Genomic DNA, 15,280 nt, shown 5'->3' with positions numbered 1-15,280 from the left:
GTACGAAAGGTAGAAATAAGCTCTCACTATTCACAGCAGATATCATACTCTATTTAAAGAATACTAAAACCTCTACCAAAAAAGTTCCTAGAAACAATAGACTTTCATAGTAAAATTGCAGGCTATAAAACCAATACCCAAAAGTCTATGGCTTTTTTATATGCAAATAATGAGAGAGAAGAAAGTGACATGATAAAACAATTCCATTCACAATCGTGCCTCAGAAAAATCAAGAACCTTGGAATCTGCTAACCTAAGGAGGTAAAGGACCTATACAACAGGAAATAACAAAGGACACGAGGAAATGGAAACATATCTCCTGCTTATGGAATGGGAGAATTAACATTGTCAAAATGGCAATACTCCCCAAAGCATTGTACAAATTCAATGTGATCCCTATAAAGATACCCATAACATTCTTCATAGAAATTGATCAAGCACTCCTGAAATTCGAATGGAACAACAAACGCCCACGAATAGCTAAAGCAAATCTTGGGGAAAAAACGATGGGGCATCACCTTCCCCAACCTCAAACTCTACTATGAAGTGATAATAATGAGAACAGCATGGTACTGGAACAAAGGCAGAGCCGGAGACCATTGGAAAAGGATTGAATATACTGACACACACCCTCAAATATATAATCATCTAATCTTTGATAAGGGAGCAAGAAATGTAAAGTGGAGCAAGAGAGTCCTCTTCAACAAACGGTGCAGAAAAAAACTGGACAGCTACATGGAAAAAAAATGGCTCAGACCTCTACCTAAGACCATGCACAAAAGTCAGATAAAAATGCGTCAAAGTCCTCAAAATCAGACCAGAATCCCTCATGTACATTGAATACAAGGTCGGCATATCCCTCCACGACATTGAAGTTAAAGGTATCTTCAAAGATAACACGCCACTTGCCAAGCAACTGGAAACAGAGATAAACAAAGGGGACTATTTTAAATTAAGCAGCTTCTGTACCTCAAAAGAAACAGTGACCAGAAACACAGACTCTGCCATGCAGGCATGATACTCGCAGAAGCCTACCAGGTTCTCTGGGAGTGAGAACTGAACAATAAGAGTTGTTATCTTATCAACAATATCCAGTCTCTGGATCTTGGCCATTGATGGGATGACATGGCTCCAGGGGCAGTTCGTGGTTGTAACATTTAGCTACTAGAAGATGGTGGATCTTGATGGAGGGGGTCCATTCTTGATCTGAGCAGCTTTGGAGATCTCATCCCCTGTTCCCATACACCTGGGTTCTGTTGGAGTATATGGAGCTTAGGTTTATCAAATTGCACCCATCACAGTGCTCCCGAGACACTCCCATTACTTTGTCTGTCTGTAACCACTTCTATGCTCTCTTCCCCAACCAATTTGTAAGGTCTCCTCCTTCTTAGACACTGAAGCTATACTGTAAGTTAATATTGCCTTCCTCCGTCTCCTTGTGTGTTTTGAACAGTTTACCTTAATGCAATGTCCTTTTGTATTGGTACAGGAAGACAATTACTTAATATGCTTTGTAACTTAGGAATTGATTGGCTTTGAATATTATTCACTCCTGGGCATCTGCCTTCTCAACTTAAGCCTCAGTTGCCCTCACTTCCTAGTACCCCAAGGGCAGGGTCCCGACGTGGGACTGGATGGAACAAGGGCAAGCCGGTAAGTTATGTGCTACCCTGGCATCGCGATGGGCCAGGCCAAGGTGCCACGATTCTTAACTATAAGTTAAGAGATGGATCATAGGCAAATGATGTCATGATCCAAAAGTAACGACGACATTAGGGGCCCTGCTGCTAGGAATAGGAAAGATATCTGGCCTGAGCACTGCAGTCTGAGATTGAAATGGCCCTAGAAGAGCAATTCTATAAGCTCAATGCATTTCTTACTGTGTTCATACAAAATGATTAATATTATATATGCTTATATGTTGGTTGGACAAGGAGAGGAGAAACACCTCCTAGAAGCTGTTTTCCTGTGTGTCCTGACTAGCTTGGATGAGACTGTTTCTCCCCTTCAAACTGCCTTCAGTAAATGATTTCAGTATAATGAGACAGTTTGCCTTTTCTCTCAGAAACCTAGCTGGTCTTAGATCTGCAGATCTCAGGTGCTAGTCAGGACTGATCTTTGGGATATAGATTCCCAGCTCTAGCCAGGCTGTTCTTTGGGATGCAAATCAAGGTGCTTACAGCTTGTGAAAGTGCTTGTGAAAGGTTTCAGTTTGGCTTTGTATCTTCTTTCTAGAGGCCAGTATTACTGGCCTGCTGATGTAAGGAAACAATGTGGATGTAAAGAAACAACATATGGATTGCTGCCTCAATGTTCTTTCTGTAACTCCTTTTATGAATTCACTGTAATGCACCTTTTAGAGGTTCTATGATCTATATAAGGGGAACTTCCGGGCTCACAGTGCGCGCACGTGCTTGAGGATTCCTGAGGCCTCCATGTCATACATCTCTTCCATGTAATAACCTGCTGCTAGGAACAACCAGCCTGGCCCCCATTTCCTTCCATCTCCTGACCATCGCCATTGACCTTCGTGGAGTGGGGAAACGGCCAGACCACCGGCCTTTTATTTTTTGTGTGTTTACACAGGTTCTGCTTCCAATTCCTTCATGCATGAGGCTCCTTCAAGCTTGGGGAGAGTGGTCTTAAGCGTACCTATAGCTGGTAGCAGAGTTCATCAGCTACCGGGGCTCTAATCAGGAGGTGAGGGAAACTAACCCCGACCCTTCCAAGGTGCCCAGGTGAGGAAAGCCAGGTGCGGGGTCAGGACACTGTAATTTTAGACATATTTGGAATTAATTTTAGATCGAAAAGTACACATCATTCAAACTACTTATGTGCTTAGTAATAAATTACTATACACTTGTTCAATCACCTCAGAGACCCCACTCTGCTCAGAGAACTAGATTTTTAATTACAGGTCTGTTTTGCCTGTGTGTCATGACTGAGAATCACTATCAGTAGATATGAAACTCACTATACACAAAGATGCACACAGGTTACTTTGAGTCATCTGTGTTGCTACTATGTGTTGGCCATTAAACTTCACTGAGACCCTTTTTTCTGTCCTTTACAGGAGCCTCATGAGTCTCACCTTCCTTTCAAGTTGAACTTGTAATAAGGTGGAATGAAATCATCAATATGCTCCTCACCTCTTCATTCAGGAGAAAAATCCGACTTACATTCAAGGTGGTCAAATTGCAGACAACACCATCCACCTTTTCCTGGAGATGTACAAGGGACTGAGGTGAGAACAGCAAAAGGCTCTAGTTTAATGGTCTTAATGAAGGTTTCAGGGAAGGGCATTAAACAAGACTCATATACTATCTTCCAAAAGAATTATTTTGTAAAACTGATGCCTTGGGTATGGAAAAAGATAATATGGTAAAAACCATATTTTTCTTTCTGGGACATTAAAGTTCTAAATCTATCTATTCAAGCTGCTTTGAAATACATACCTTGCTTATGAATCACTGTCTGCCATAGGAGTGAGTAAGGACAACCCTCAAATTAATAAGTAGAGAAAAATATGGAAAAATTAACTCATACTATATTTGATGACATATATACTAAAATTGAAATGATACATAGATTAGCATTGTCCTTGCACAGAGATGACATGCAAACTTGTAAAGTGTTCCATATTGTTGTTGCAAGAAGAATTAACAGGGCTACTTTAAGCTAAGACAATCCGCACAAGTACAAAAATTCTACATAAAGATAGCACAAATCCCCATCACAACAATCTCTCTCAATGTCAATGGACTAAATGTTCCAATTCAGAGGCACAGAATGGGAAGATGAATTATAAAACTGAACCCAACATTCTGCTGCCTGAAGAAACACTTCTGAACAATCAAAGCAACCATGGGCTCAAATTCAAAGGCTGGAAAACAATTCTTCAAGAAAGAAAAGAACACCTCCACAAAGCTGGAGTGGCCATACTAGTATCAGACCACATGGACTTCAGGCTATAGGTTATAAGAGACAGTGAAGGTCATTTCTTCATGATCATGGGATCTGTACATCAGAAAAAACTCACCCTCCTCAATGTAGATTCTCCTCATGACAGACCAGCAAAATACTTAAAAACAACTTCTAATTGACTTAAAGAAAAACATTGATAGCAACACAATACTAGTTGGAGATTTCAACACTACTTTGTCACTTCTCAATAGATCAAACAGACTAAAGCTCAGCAAGGAAATATTTTCTTTAAGGGAAGTAATGAACAACTGTTGGCTTAGAGAAGAAATCAAAGAGGAAATAAAAAGTTTCCAGAAACAAATGAGAATGAGTACACGAGCTACCAGAACTTGTGGGACACAGCAAAAGCAGTGTTAATAGGAAAGAGTATAGCTCTGCCAGAATTCATCAGGAAGAAAGAGAGGATCTACATGAATTAATTAGAGCTCAAGATTTTGGAAAATGACCAACAAAAGTAGTCCAAACTAGGCTGGAGGGAGGAAATAATAAAACTTGTACCAGACGTCAATGAGCTAGAATCCCAAAATACAATCCAAAAGACCAATAAGAGCAAAAGCTGGTTCTTTGAGAAAATAAATAAGATCAATAAACCACGAGAAGCCTCTCAAATTAACAAAGAGAAAGAATTCTAATAAATCAAATCAGAAATGCAAATGGGCATATCCTAATAGAAACTACAGAAATCCATAGGATCATCAGAGATTATATTGAGAAACTTTGCAGCAGGAAATGAGAGAATCTTGAATAAATTAATAAATTTTTGGATTCCAATTGCCTCCCAACGTTGAACCAAGAAGATTTGGAATACTTGAACCTATCACTACCAAGGAAATTGAAATGATGGTCAAAAGTATCCCCCCCAAACAGAATCCCTGGCCCAGATGGATTCAATAGTGAAATATTTCAAACCTTTAAAGAGGAAATGCTGCCAACATTTTTCAAGATTTTCCTGGAAATTGAAGAATCAGAAATACTCCCAAATAGTTTCTATGAGGCAAAGATCACCCTAATACTCAAAACAGACAGAGACACCACAAAAATTGAAAATTACAGACCTATTTCCTTGATGAATACAGATACACAGATTCTCAAGAAAATACCAGCAAAGAGAATCCAGTAATTCAACAAAAGATCACACACTATGACCAAGTAGGTTTATCTTGGGGATGCAAGGATGGCTTAACATTCTCTAGTCAATCAACAGAATACACCATCTCAATAAAATAAAGATAGTCATATGATCATATCAATATATGTAGATAAAGCATTTGATGACATCCAGCACCTCTTCATGATGAAAAACTCTCAACAAAATGGGAGTTGAAAGTACTTTCCTCAATCTAGTCAAAGCAAATTACCACAAACCCAAAGCAAGCGTTATTCTCAATGGGGAAAAACTAAAGGCTTGGAGCAGAAATCAATGAGCTAGAGTCCCAGAATACAATCAGGCACAAAACAAGTTACCCACTTTCACCACTCCTATTCAACATAGTACTTGAAGTACTTGCCATATGATTTCGGTAAAAAAAAAAAAAAGATATCAAGGGCATCCAGATAAAAAAGGAAGAACTCAAGCTTTTACTATTTGGAGACGACATGATACTATACTTAGCAAATCCCAAAGAATCTACAAAAAAGCACCTGGGAACAATAGATTTGTTTAGTAAAGTAGCATATTACAAAAGTAATATCCGGTACTCCATGGCTTTCCCATATATTAATAATGAAAGAGAAAAAAGAGATAGAGAAAAACAATCCCATTCACAATAATACCTCAGAAAATCTAGTATATTAGAATCAACTAAAAAGGTTAAGGAACTATACCAAAAAAAAAACTACAAAACACTACTTCACGAAAAAAGAGAGTATATGAGGAAATGGAATCACATCCCATGCTCACAGATTGAGAGATTCAGTACTGTCAAAATGGCAATACACCCCAAAGCTCTATAAAGATTTAATGCACATTCTATAAGGATACCCATGATATTTTTCAAAGAAATTGATTAAACACTCTTGAAACTCATACACAACCTTCTCTCCCATGAAGAGCTAAAGCAATCTTTGGTAAAAAGAAGAAGGGAACACCTTCCCCAACTTCAAACCCTACTACAAAGTTGTAGTAATCAAAATATCATGACATTCATATAAAGACAGGCCTCAGAACAATGGAATATAGTCAAATATCCTGACGCTGGCCCTCAGATTATTATTACCGAATCTTTCATAACGGCTCAAGAAATATGAAGTTGAGCTAGGAACTCTCTTCAGCAACTGGTGCTGGGAAAACTGGACAGCAACATGCAAAAAAAATGAACTCAGATCTCTTTATAGTGCCAGGCACAAAGTCAGATCAAATGTATTAAAGACCTCAATATCATACCTGAATTCTTAAGATATATGGAGAAAAATGTGGGAAGATCCCTTCATGACATTCAAGCTAATGGAAACTTCTAGAATGAAACACCACTGACCAAGGAAGAGGAAGTGAAGATAAACAAATGAGACTACATTAAACTAAGAAGTTTCTGCAACTTAGAAAAAATGGTGCCCATGATAAAAAGAGAGCCCACGTAATGGGGAAAAATTATTTATGCAATACCCATACAATTAACCTCAAAATTCTGATTCCTGTATCATTAAGAACACTAAGTAGTTCCTGTGAATTTTATTCTTCCTCAAATATATTTACTCTAAAATATTTTAGATTTCCTTTTAAACCACAGGTAAAAAGGTAAAATTATAAGTCTTTTTAAAAATAAAAAATAACCACTATACATAGCCAGGTGCGACCCAAAAAACCAAAAAAGCAAGCAAGCCAGGAAGCAAGCAAGAAAGAAATTAAAAATTAAAAAATAATGCTGTTTGCAATGCTAAGTATCAATCCCAGATCATCATACAATGGAAGGCAAATGCTCTATCACTGAGTTATATCCCTGTTCTGAAACATTTAAAAAGGTCTTATTTGATGTGTCATTGCATTTTATTTTTTAAAAAATGCTCTTCTTAGTATACCTTGTCGCCACTGTACCGCCTACTTCTTGACCTTTGCTTCTCTTGTATATTTTACCTCTAAGCCTCAGTTGTCACCTTATCCTTCCTATAGCCATGCTTTCCTTTGCCAAACTTTCCAAGATCATGTCTGGCTTGCTTTAACTTGGCATAAAATGGAAACCTTATTTTCTGTATCTTCTCACGCTAGAGGTGATGATGTTTTCGACCCAGGAGAACTCTTTTCTGGGGAGATTTCTGGCTGTTTCTACTTGACTTCAAAATATCTAAAGGCAAGTCATCATCTTTTTTTGTGTGTGTTTTTGGGTCACACGTGGCGATGCACAGGGTTTACTCCTGGTTCTGCACTCAGGAATTACACCTCACGGTGCTTGGGGGGGAACATACAGGATGCTGGCAATCTAACCTGGGTAGGCCGTGTGCAAGGTAAATGCCCTACATGCTGTATAGCTCCAGCTCCCCCCCCCCCCGCATCCCCATAATTCATCATCTTGAGGGCCTCAGATTTTTACCTTCCATTTAGAAACTTCATCTTTACATTTACACAGTAAATTGAAACCATAAAACCATTGGATGACATGTTATAAGGGTAGCAGCCATGAGCAAACATTGATAACCCGTATGTTGGCATGAATGAATTCTGTCTCAGAGGCTTCACTTCTGAGGATACCTGTCACTACCTCCTTTCTGTTACATGTCCGAGGATCAGAATCTACATCAGGCCATCAGTAGAAATTGTCCACCCGAAAGCTAGCCTTCCACTGGGATCAGAATCCTTGATCCATCTAACTTGAAATTTTTCATTCATGACTTGTTGACCTTGTTTCAGGCTGAGGCATCCAGTGCATAAACTCAGCTTTCCCGTTGTTTCCACAGAAAATCCAAATACCTAAGAATGATATCATATCTGACGCCACTGTTAAAGATTTTATTGGAATCCCACGGTACGATACTATCATTAATGTTATAATATTACTGTTCTCCATAGTCCGGATCTCCCCAAAGAAATCTCTACCCTCCTCCCTCCAAGTGCAGACTCCAGTTTATCATGCTCCTGAACGTACTTCTAATAGTTTCACTCAGGTTCTCCCGTAAAGTGCACAAGTTAAGTTCATACCACTCCAAGTTCTTATTCCTAAACTACCAGAGTGGGCTTGGTCCTCAAGCTTGTGTTCTCCCTTGAAGAAATACCGTGCTTCCTTTCTATATGTCTCTCTTTGCTTGCTTTGTTAAACAAGTGTTCTCCTTGAACATATATTCCATTCCACCCTACACCTGTTTCACAAGTTTCTAAGTGTTTTTCAGTAAAATCTATTTTGCTTCCCTAAACTAAAAATTTTAAAACACCAGAGCATTGTTAAAACCAATGTTTGTATCTTTTAAACCACAAATTTTGAAAATGAACGGTGGTAAAGCAATGGAATACTACTCAGTTGTATGAAGTGAAATCTTCTTATTATTTGTATAAAAATGGATAACATGAGGATATTATGTTTAGTGACATAAACCAGGCAGAGAAAGATAGGTATCCAACAAGTTCATGCATATGTGGCATATGGAGAAATCTAATTAATAGAATAAAATGAGACAGACAAACGTCTAAAACATTATTTATATTCTATGATGTATATTTCAATTAATAATGGTTTCTCATACACATAATTCCAACATGACACTCCTCATTCTCTCAAATAATAAACCCTCCCTATCCCCCCAAAACCCCAGAATCCCTCACTCCCAATCCCCTGACTCAATTGTGTGGATCAGTTCTCCCCTTACATTGCTCTTGAACCTTTGTTGCTACCTTGCTGTTTGTCTTTAAAATCCACATATGAGAAAAATCTCTCTGTATCTGTTCCTTTCCTTAAGGCTAACTTTACATGCATGATATCCTCTAGTTTCATCCAATGTTGAAAATTGCATAATTCTGATCTTTCCAAGCAATAAAAACAAACTTTAGAACTATGAGACTATTTAGTTTCCAAATGGAAAGGTGTAATCAAAGTGGAAAAACTGAACAACGGTGAATGACAGAGTAGGCCTTTCAGTAGTGAGTGTAATATGATACATGTACTTTGACTCTGCATAATCCGAAAATTTATGAAATTCTATAATATAATTCTATAAAGTAATTTTAAATAATCAAAAATTATTTGAATAATTTTCATTTATCTATGATTTTGACGTATCTTTTGTGTCAAACTATCAAAAATAAAAATAATGTGAGATACAGACATGGTGTATCACTATACTTTTAAACAAGAGAAGTGTTAAAATTTCTGTGCCTTGATGAACTGTCATATAAATTGACTCCAAAATCAAATTAATGTACTCAAGGAAAAATAGAAGTCAACCAATTTAATCTTAATTTAATCTTTTACCTTCACTCAGGTTCCCATCTGCTGATGTCTGGCAGACAAAACAATTTTTATTTTATTTTATTTTTTAAAATTTTTATTAGTGAAACACCATGAGGTACAGTTCTACATTTACAAATTTTTGTTCTTGGGTTTCGATTATACATTGATCAAATGCCCATTCCTCCACCAGTCCCCATTTTCCACCACCATGGATTCCAGTATTCCTCCCACACTGATCCCCCCATTCCCACCCTGCTACTGTGGCAGGCATTCCCTTTTGTTCTCTCTCTCCTTTTGGGTGTTGTGGTCTACAAAAGAGGCATTGAGTTGCAATTATGTTCCGTCCATAGTCACAATTCTTATTTTCAAAGGAGTTCTTGGCAGAGATTTGGCATTCTTTGCTAGCAACCAACTCCTTTTCTTCTGCTTTTTTTTCTAGAAATACATACTTATACTCAGACTGACTAGTCATGGCACCAAATTGACAAATGTACCTGTTTTTACTTCAGTTCTGTTTCCTAATTATCACATATTATTAGCAGTGGATAGAAAATAACTAGCCCAAATTTCTTCGGGGAAAGGGAAATGTTTATGCTTTTCTTAGTTTGGAAAATCCCTGTCACTATTATAGTGACATTCATCTAAATTTGTAAACAAAATGATTAAGAAGAGGTAAACCATGACTGCCACTTCAAGGAAGAACGGGCTTTCAGCAAATATCCCTGGTTTCAGAAGTATGGCTCTGGCTTGGATGGGGGACAAACATGAGGGCTGTGAGCTACCAGCAGTTAACACATGCTCTGGGGCTATGTGGTGACACTGCTGAGAAATGTCGAGAGCCCTGATTAGGTAGGGTTGTGGGGGAGAATGGAATGATGACAAGAAAATAGAGCAACAGGACAAGATGATAGATTCCTTTGTATAAAAGTTTTCATCTCTAATGTATTAATCTGTGAAAGAGAACCAACTTTTTATCATTCTTCCTGGCAAAATATTTTCCTTACATAGTGCTTCAGGAAAAAAACGCTCCCCTTGTTAGGTAATATAGCCTGAATATCTGTGAGCTCTCTCTATGTATACACTGCTGATGACTGAAACCAATCTCTCTATTTAACTATCTAAACTGCAATGGTCTCACCATTTAACTCTCTAAACTCTGATGGCCCCAAATCTTCTAAGATCAGCTTTCATCTCTTCCATGATATCCAGGCTTCTCTTCCCAACTGTCAACTGTCCCTTTCTTTCTCCCTCTCTCTACCAAGTATGGTCTCCCTGCCAAAATTTGCTAAGACAAGCTTTCTTGAAATATAGACATAAGTTGACTTCTCTTTTTTTAAATTTAGGCAATTTTGATTTTCAAAATCATTTATAATGGAGTTTTGTCATATAATATTCCAATTCTAATTACACTACCAGTGTCTGCAACCCTCCACCAACAAATGACCTATTTCACCCTGCATTCCCACCTATTTCCTTGACAAACACATTTTGAAGTTTAACTATTGTACTTTGGGTTCCATACTTACAGTAGTGTTGGCATTGGTGGTTAAGACATACAACTCAACTTTTTCATGCTGGCCTTCCTGGATCAATGCCCACTGACACCATGTAGTGGAAATATATGAGAACAAATCATTAAGCTCCAAATTTTTCAAATAATCTTTAAACAATTCTGATCGAAAAGAAAATAGTGTGAACTGGAGGGGACAACACACTGACAGCCTGCAAAGTCTTTTCAGTTTTCCACATTAAAAAGAGGAAATCAGTGAAGGAGTTCTGTCTTCACGAAAGCTAGCTGACCCTGCTGAGCTGTGGTCAACAGGGTTTTTGTGCTCTTCTCCCCTTCCACCATAAGTCCCAACCCTATTAGTTTTGTATCTTCAGTCTATATAAAATAAAAAAAAATTACCACACAGGCACCCATGTAATGAGACCATGCAAGGTGATAAAAATACATTTCAGCAAACTCATAGGTTAGTCTCGGTGGTAGAAACTAAATATCATGTTTTTGTATTGAATCTGCAGGAGACACACATTACAAAGCTTTTCATGATTCAGTTTCATTCATAGGATATTTCAACACCCAACCTCCACTAGTATACAGTTCCATTGCTAATGTCCCCAGTTTCTCTCCCACCACTCCCTCTCCCAACCTCAAAACCCTCCCCCCCTGACAGCCTGCTATCTCTACACTGTGGCAGGCACCTCTTTCTCTCTCTTTCTCTCTCTCTCTCTCTCTCATCCTTTGGGCATTATGGATTGTAATACAGATATTGAGAGGTTCTCACGTTTATTCCTTTACCTACTTTCAGCACTCAGTTCTCACCCAGAGTAATCACTTCCAACTATCATTGTCATAACTGTCCCTTCTTTATTCCAAATGCCCGCCTTCAGCACTCGTGGCAAGCGTCCAAAGATTGACCAAGTCTCCTGGCCTGTATTTCTGCTATCCTTGGGTATTAGTCTCATATTCTGGTTTATTATATCCAAAAAAGGGGTAGTCCTATCACTATACCCCTTTCCTTGTGACTGATTTCATTGGGCATGATATTCTTGCCTGTACATCCATTTATAAGCAAATTTCATGATGTCAGTTTCCTGCCAACTGTGTAGTATTCAATTGTGTAGGCATACCATAGTTTCTTCTGGCTATTGTGAATAGTACTGCAGATGGGATTTCTGTTATAAATATCATGTTTAATGTAGCTTACATAGGAAAATACATCCCAGGTTCCAAACATACAGAATCCACTTACAAACCCAACTTATTTATTTTTAAATAATATAATTTATTATGATGCTTTCTAAAAAACGGAAGCTATTAACAAAAACTCAGGGAATACATCACATGTAGCTTGCCAGGCTTTGCCATGCGGGAGGGTTACTCTCAGTAGCTTGCCGGGCTCTCTGAGAGGAGCCTAGGAATCAAACCCAGGTTGAGCGTGCAAGGCAAACTTACCCACTATGCTATCACTCCCGCCCATATATATTTTTATGCATATATATGTGTATTTACACATACATACATATCTATATATTCCTCTTACACATCTCGTAAGCTCCAACTCATATTTCTTCCTCCTCCAATTATTTACTAATTCTCTCCCCCTACATGGGCCTCATCTAATTTTCCGAATGCCCTCAGATGCATTTCTGAGCCCTGGATAAAGGCATGCATAACACATAAATGCAAGGGAGGCACAAAGCATATGTAGATAAATTTCATATGGACATATAATTGTGATGACTAGTTTACAAAGTGTATTCGCTTCAAGTACAGACTTCCTCATCTCAGCAACTCTGTCTTCATGCTCCATGCACTGTCAAATATCCAGCTACTGTCCACAACCAACTAACAACACTCCCCGACCCATTTTAGTCTTTTACTTCCCCTCTTGTAAGGACTATTCTGATGTCAGAGTGTAAAGGTTTGATTTTGCTTTTGTTTTATTAGTCCATTTAGTTTTTTTCTTTCTATTCCAGAAACAAATCAAATATTTTTTAAAAAAAATAAAAGACTCCGCTCGGGTCCTCCAACCAACCTGGACAAGTGGTACAATATGGAAAGTATCATGCTAAGCGAAATGAGTCAGAAAGAGAGGGAAAGACATAGAAAGATAGCATTCATCTGGGGGATATAAAATAATAAAATATGAGATTAATACCCAAGAATAGCTGAGAGCAACACCAGGAGAATTACTCCATAACTTAGAGGCCAGCTGGGTATTCTAGGGGAAAGGACAATTCATATAGAAAGGGGAACACCAAGTGGAGGGTGTTTGGAGGATCCTCCCAGGAGGGGAGATGCAGGTTGAAAGTAGACTGGACTGAACATGTTCGCCACTCAATGCCTCTTTGGCTGATCACTGCGCCCAGGAGGAGAGAGAGAACAGGGGGGAATGCCCTGCCACAGTGGCAGGGGGGGATGGGGGGATGGGAGGATGGGGGGGGAGGGATATTATCCTGGTGGTGGAAAATGGGCACTCGTGGAGGGATGGGTATTTGATCGTGGTATGACCGAGATCCAAGCACAAAAATTTGTAAATCTACAACTGTACCTCATGGTGTTTCACTAATAAAAAAGAAAAAATAAATAAATAAATAAATAAATAAAATAAAAAATAAAAGACAGGAGGTGATATCAGGAAACAAATGAAATAGTTGATGTGGCTGAGAATCAGCAAGAGTCTTTCAGGTCAGTGTGAGGAAAGGAACATCCAGTTTTCCTTCCCAGCTTATTTCCAAAGGGCGGGCGTGGAGCAGGGTACATGCTGGGAAGAAGTCCAGGAGACTAGCAGGGTCTTGAACATCTAGGGGTCTATTTTCTTCTTTGAAAATGTAATGATATTGACCTTCATTTCAAACCACAGCACCCTAAAGTAAAGGAAAAGCAAAAGGGTATGCCCTGAGTTGGGGCAGAGTGGGGGAGTTGGGGGGTGGGAGGGTCACTGGGTTCCTTGGTGGTGGAGAATGGGCACTGGTGGAGGGATTGGTACTTGATACTTGTATAACTGAAACCCAAGCACAAAAGTTTGTAAGTCTACAACTGTACCTCATGGTGTTTCACTGATAAAAATAAATGGATAATAATTTAAAAAATTAAAAGTGCTACAATCTGGTATAAGAAAAAAATGTAATGGTGTTCACTAGATTACATCAAGATCATTTTTAGCTATATGATGCTATGATTCATCTTTGACTCACTGATTGATACTTTGAAATGTCCCAGTTCATTCTCATTCAGAGAAGTCATTTATTTCTTCGAGTATTGATTTGTACAGGGAATTCCTCACAAAATACTTTATATAATGTCTATTGAGGACTCAAGGATAATGTTCTTATTACCATTTTCAAAGAATACAAAAATACGCTTTTAATAAGATTTTCTTGGTTCTCTATCTAAAAGCTAAATGACAACAATTAGGTTTAACTCAATATTTTCTAAAGCACATTACATTAGTACTTGAAAAGAAATTTTAAAAGACTCTGGGAGAAGGGAGGAGGAAAAGTCATGGATCTATAAGGATTAGTACAAGTCTTTGGGTGTGTGGGGCATGGGAGTGTGTAGAAAAGTTGAGATCACACTCAGTTATGTGATCTAATCACTATATATCTATTCTCTAAATTAGATACCAGTGATATATCCACACAGGTGTATTCATATGACTATCATGTACACTAAGGAGATCCAGGGAAATAATTCTTAGCACTGACATTCTTGGAAATTTAAGCAGTAATCAGGTTTTTATGGTTACGTTGTTATGATTTCATATGCAGTGTTTGTTTCCTTAACCAATCTGGAATGTCTTTAAAAGACAAAATATAGGAACATTCTTTCATTTTTAATTAAATATAGAAAATGCTGAATTTACAGGTTAAATGGAGATGAATATCTTTTTCAATAGTCTATTTGGGACACTGTCCTTTACTTATTTTATTAGGAACTGAATGTGGTACCCCATAAACTCTAATTCCATCCCTACTCCTCGCTACTCTAATTCTACCAATCAAAACAAACTTCACTTTAGACCTAATATTCAGTAATCTCAACTAAACATTAAAGTAAAAAATAAGTCTGATCAAATAATTCTGTTATCCAGCAGTTGTTAAAGATGCTTACCACAATGAACAGAATATTGAGAATGAAATGAATACTCCAAATTCTGTTTGAAGAAGACACAGAATACATGTTGTAATTGACCATATAAAAGAAAGAAAATTAAAGTAAATTAATTGGTAATTTCTGGTCATCATGGAACCATGTTGCCCATGGGGTAGTCAGCTAGCTAAAAGTCTTCCTTAACTTGGATTTCCCTTGTTCACATCGCTGATATCACTCTTTTCCTCCTCAGATCCCATTCGCAGTAGATCATGTTCCCACCAGAGCTTGTTGTTTCAAGCTTTGTTTTCAGAGGAACCCAACT

The 15,280-nt window shown here is 38.0% G+C and overlaps 1 pseudogene; it reads left to right on the top strand.

Annotated features, from left to right (window-relative positions):
- Positions 1 to 3,547: 3,547 nt before the first annotated feature.
- On the top strand, positions 3,548 to 3,646 carry LOC130033748 (uncharacterized; annotated as a pseudogene).
- Positions 3,647 to 15,280: the final 11,634 nt, after the last annotated feature.

The sequence above is a fragment of the Sorex fumeus genome, unplaced genomic scaffold, assembly GCF_029834395.1.
Source record: "Sorex fumeus unplaced genomic scaffold, SorFum_2.1 ptg000054l, whole genome shotgun sequence".
Lineage (NCBI taxonomy): Eukaryota > Metazoa > Chordata > Mammalia > Eulipotyphla > Soricidae > Sorex > Sorex fumeus.
The sequence above is the reverse complement of the archived record's forward strand: the minus strand, read 5'-3'. Positions and strand labels throughout refer to the sequence as shown.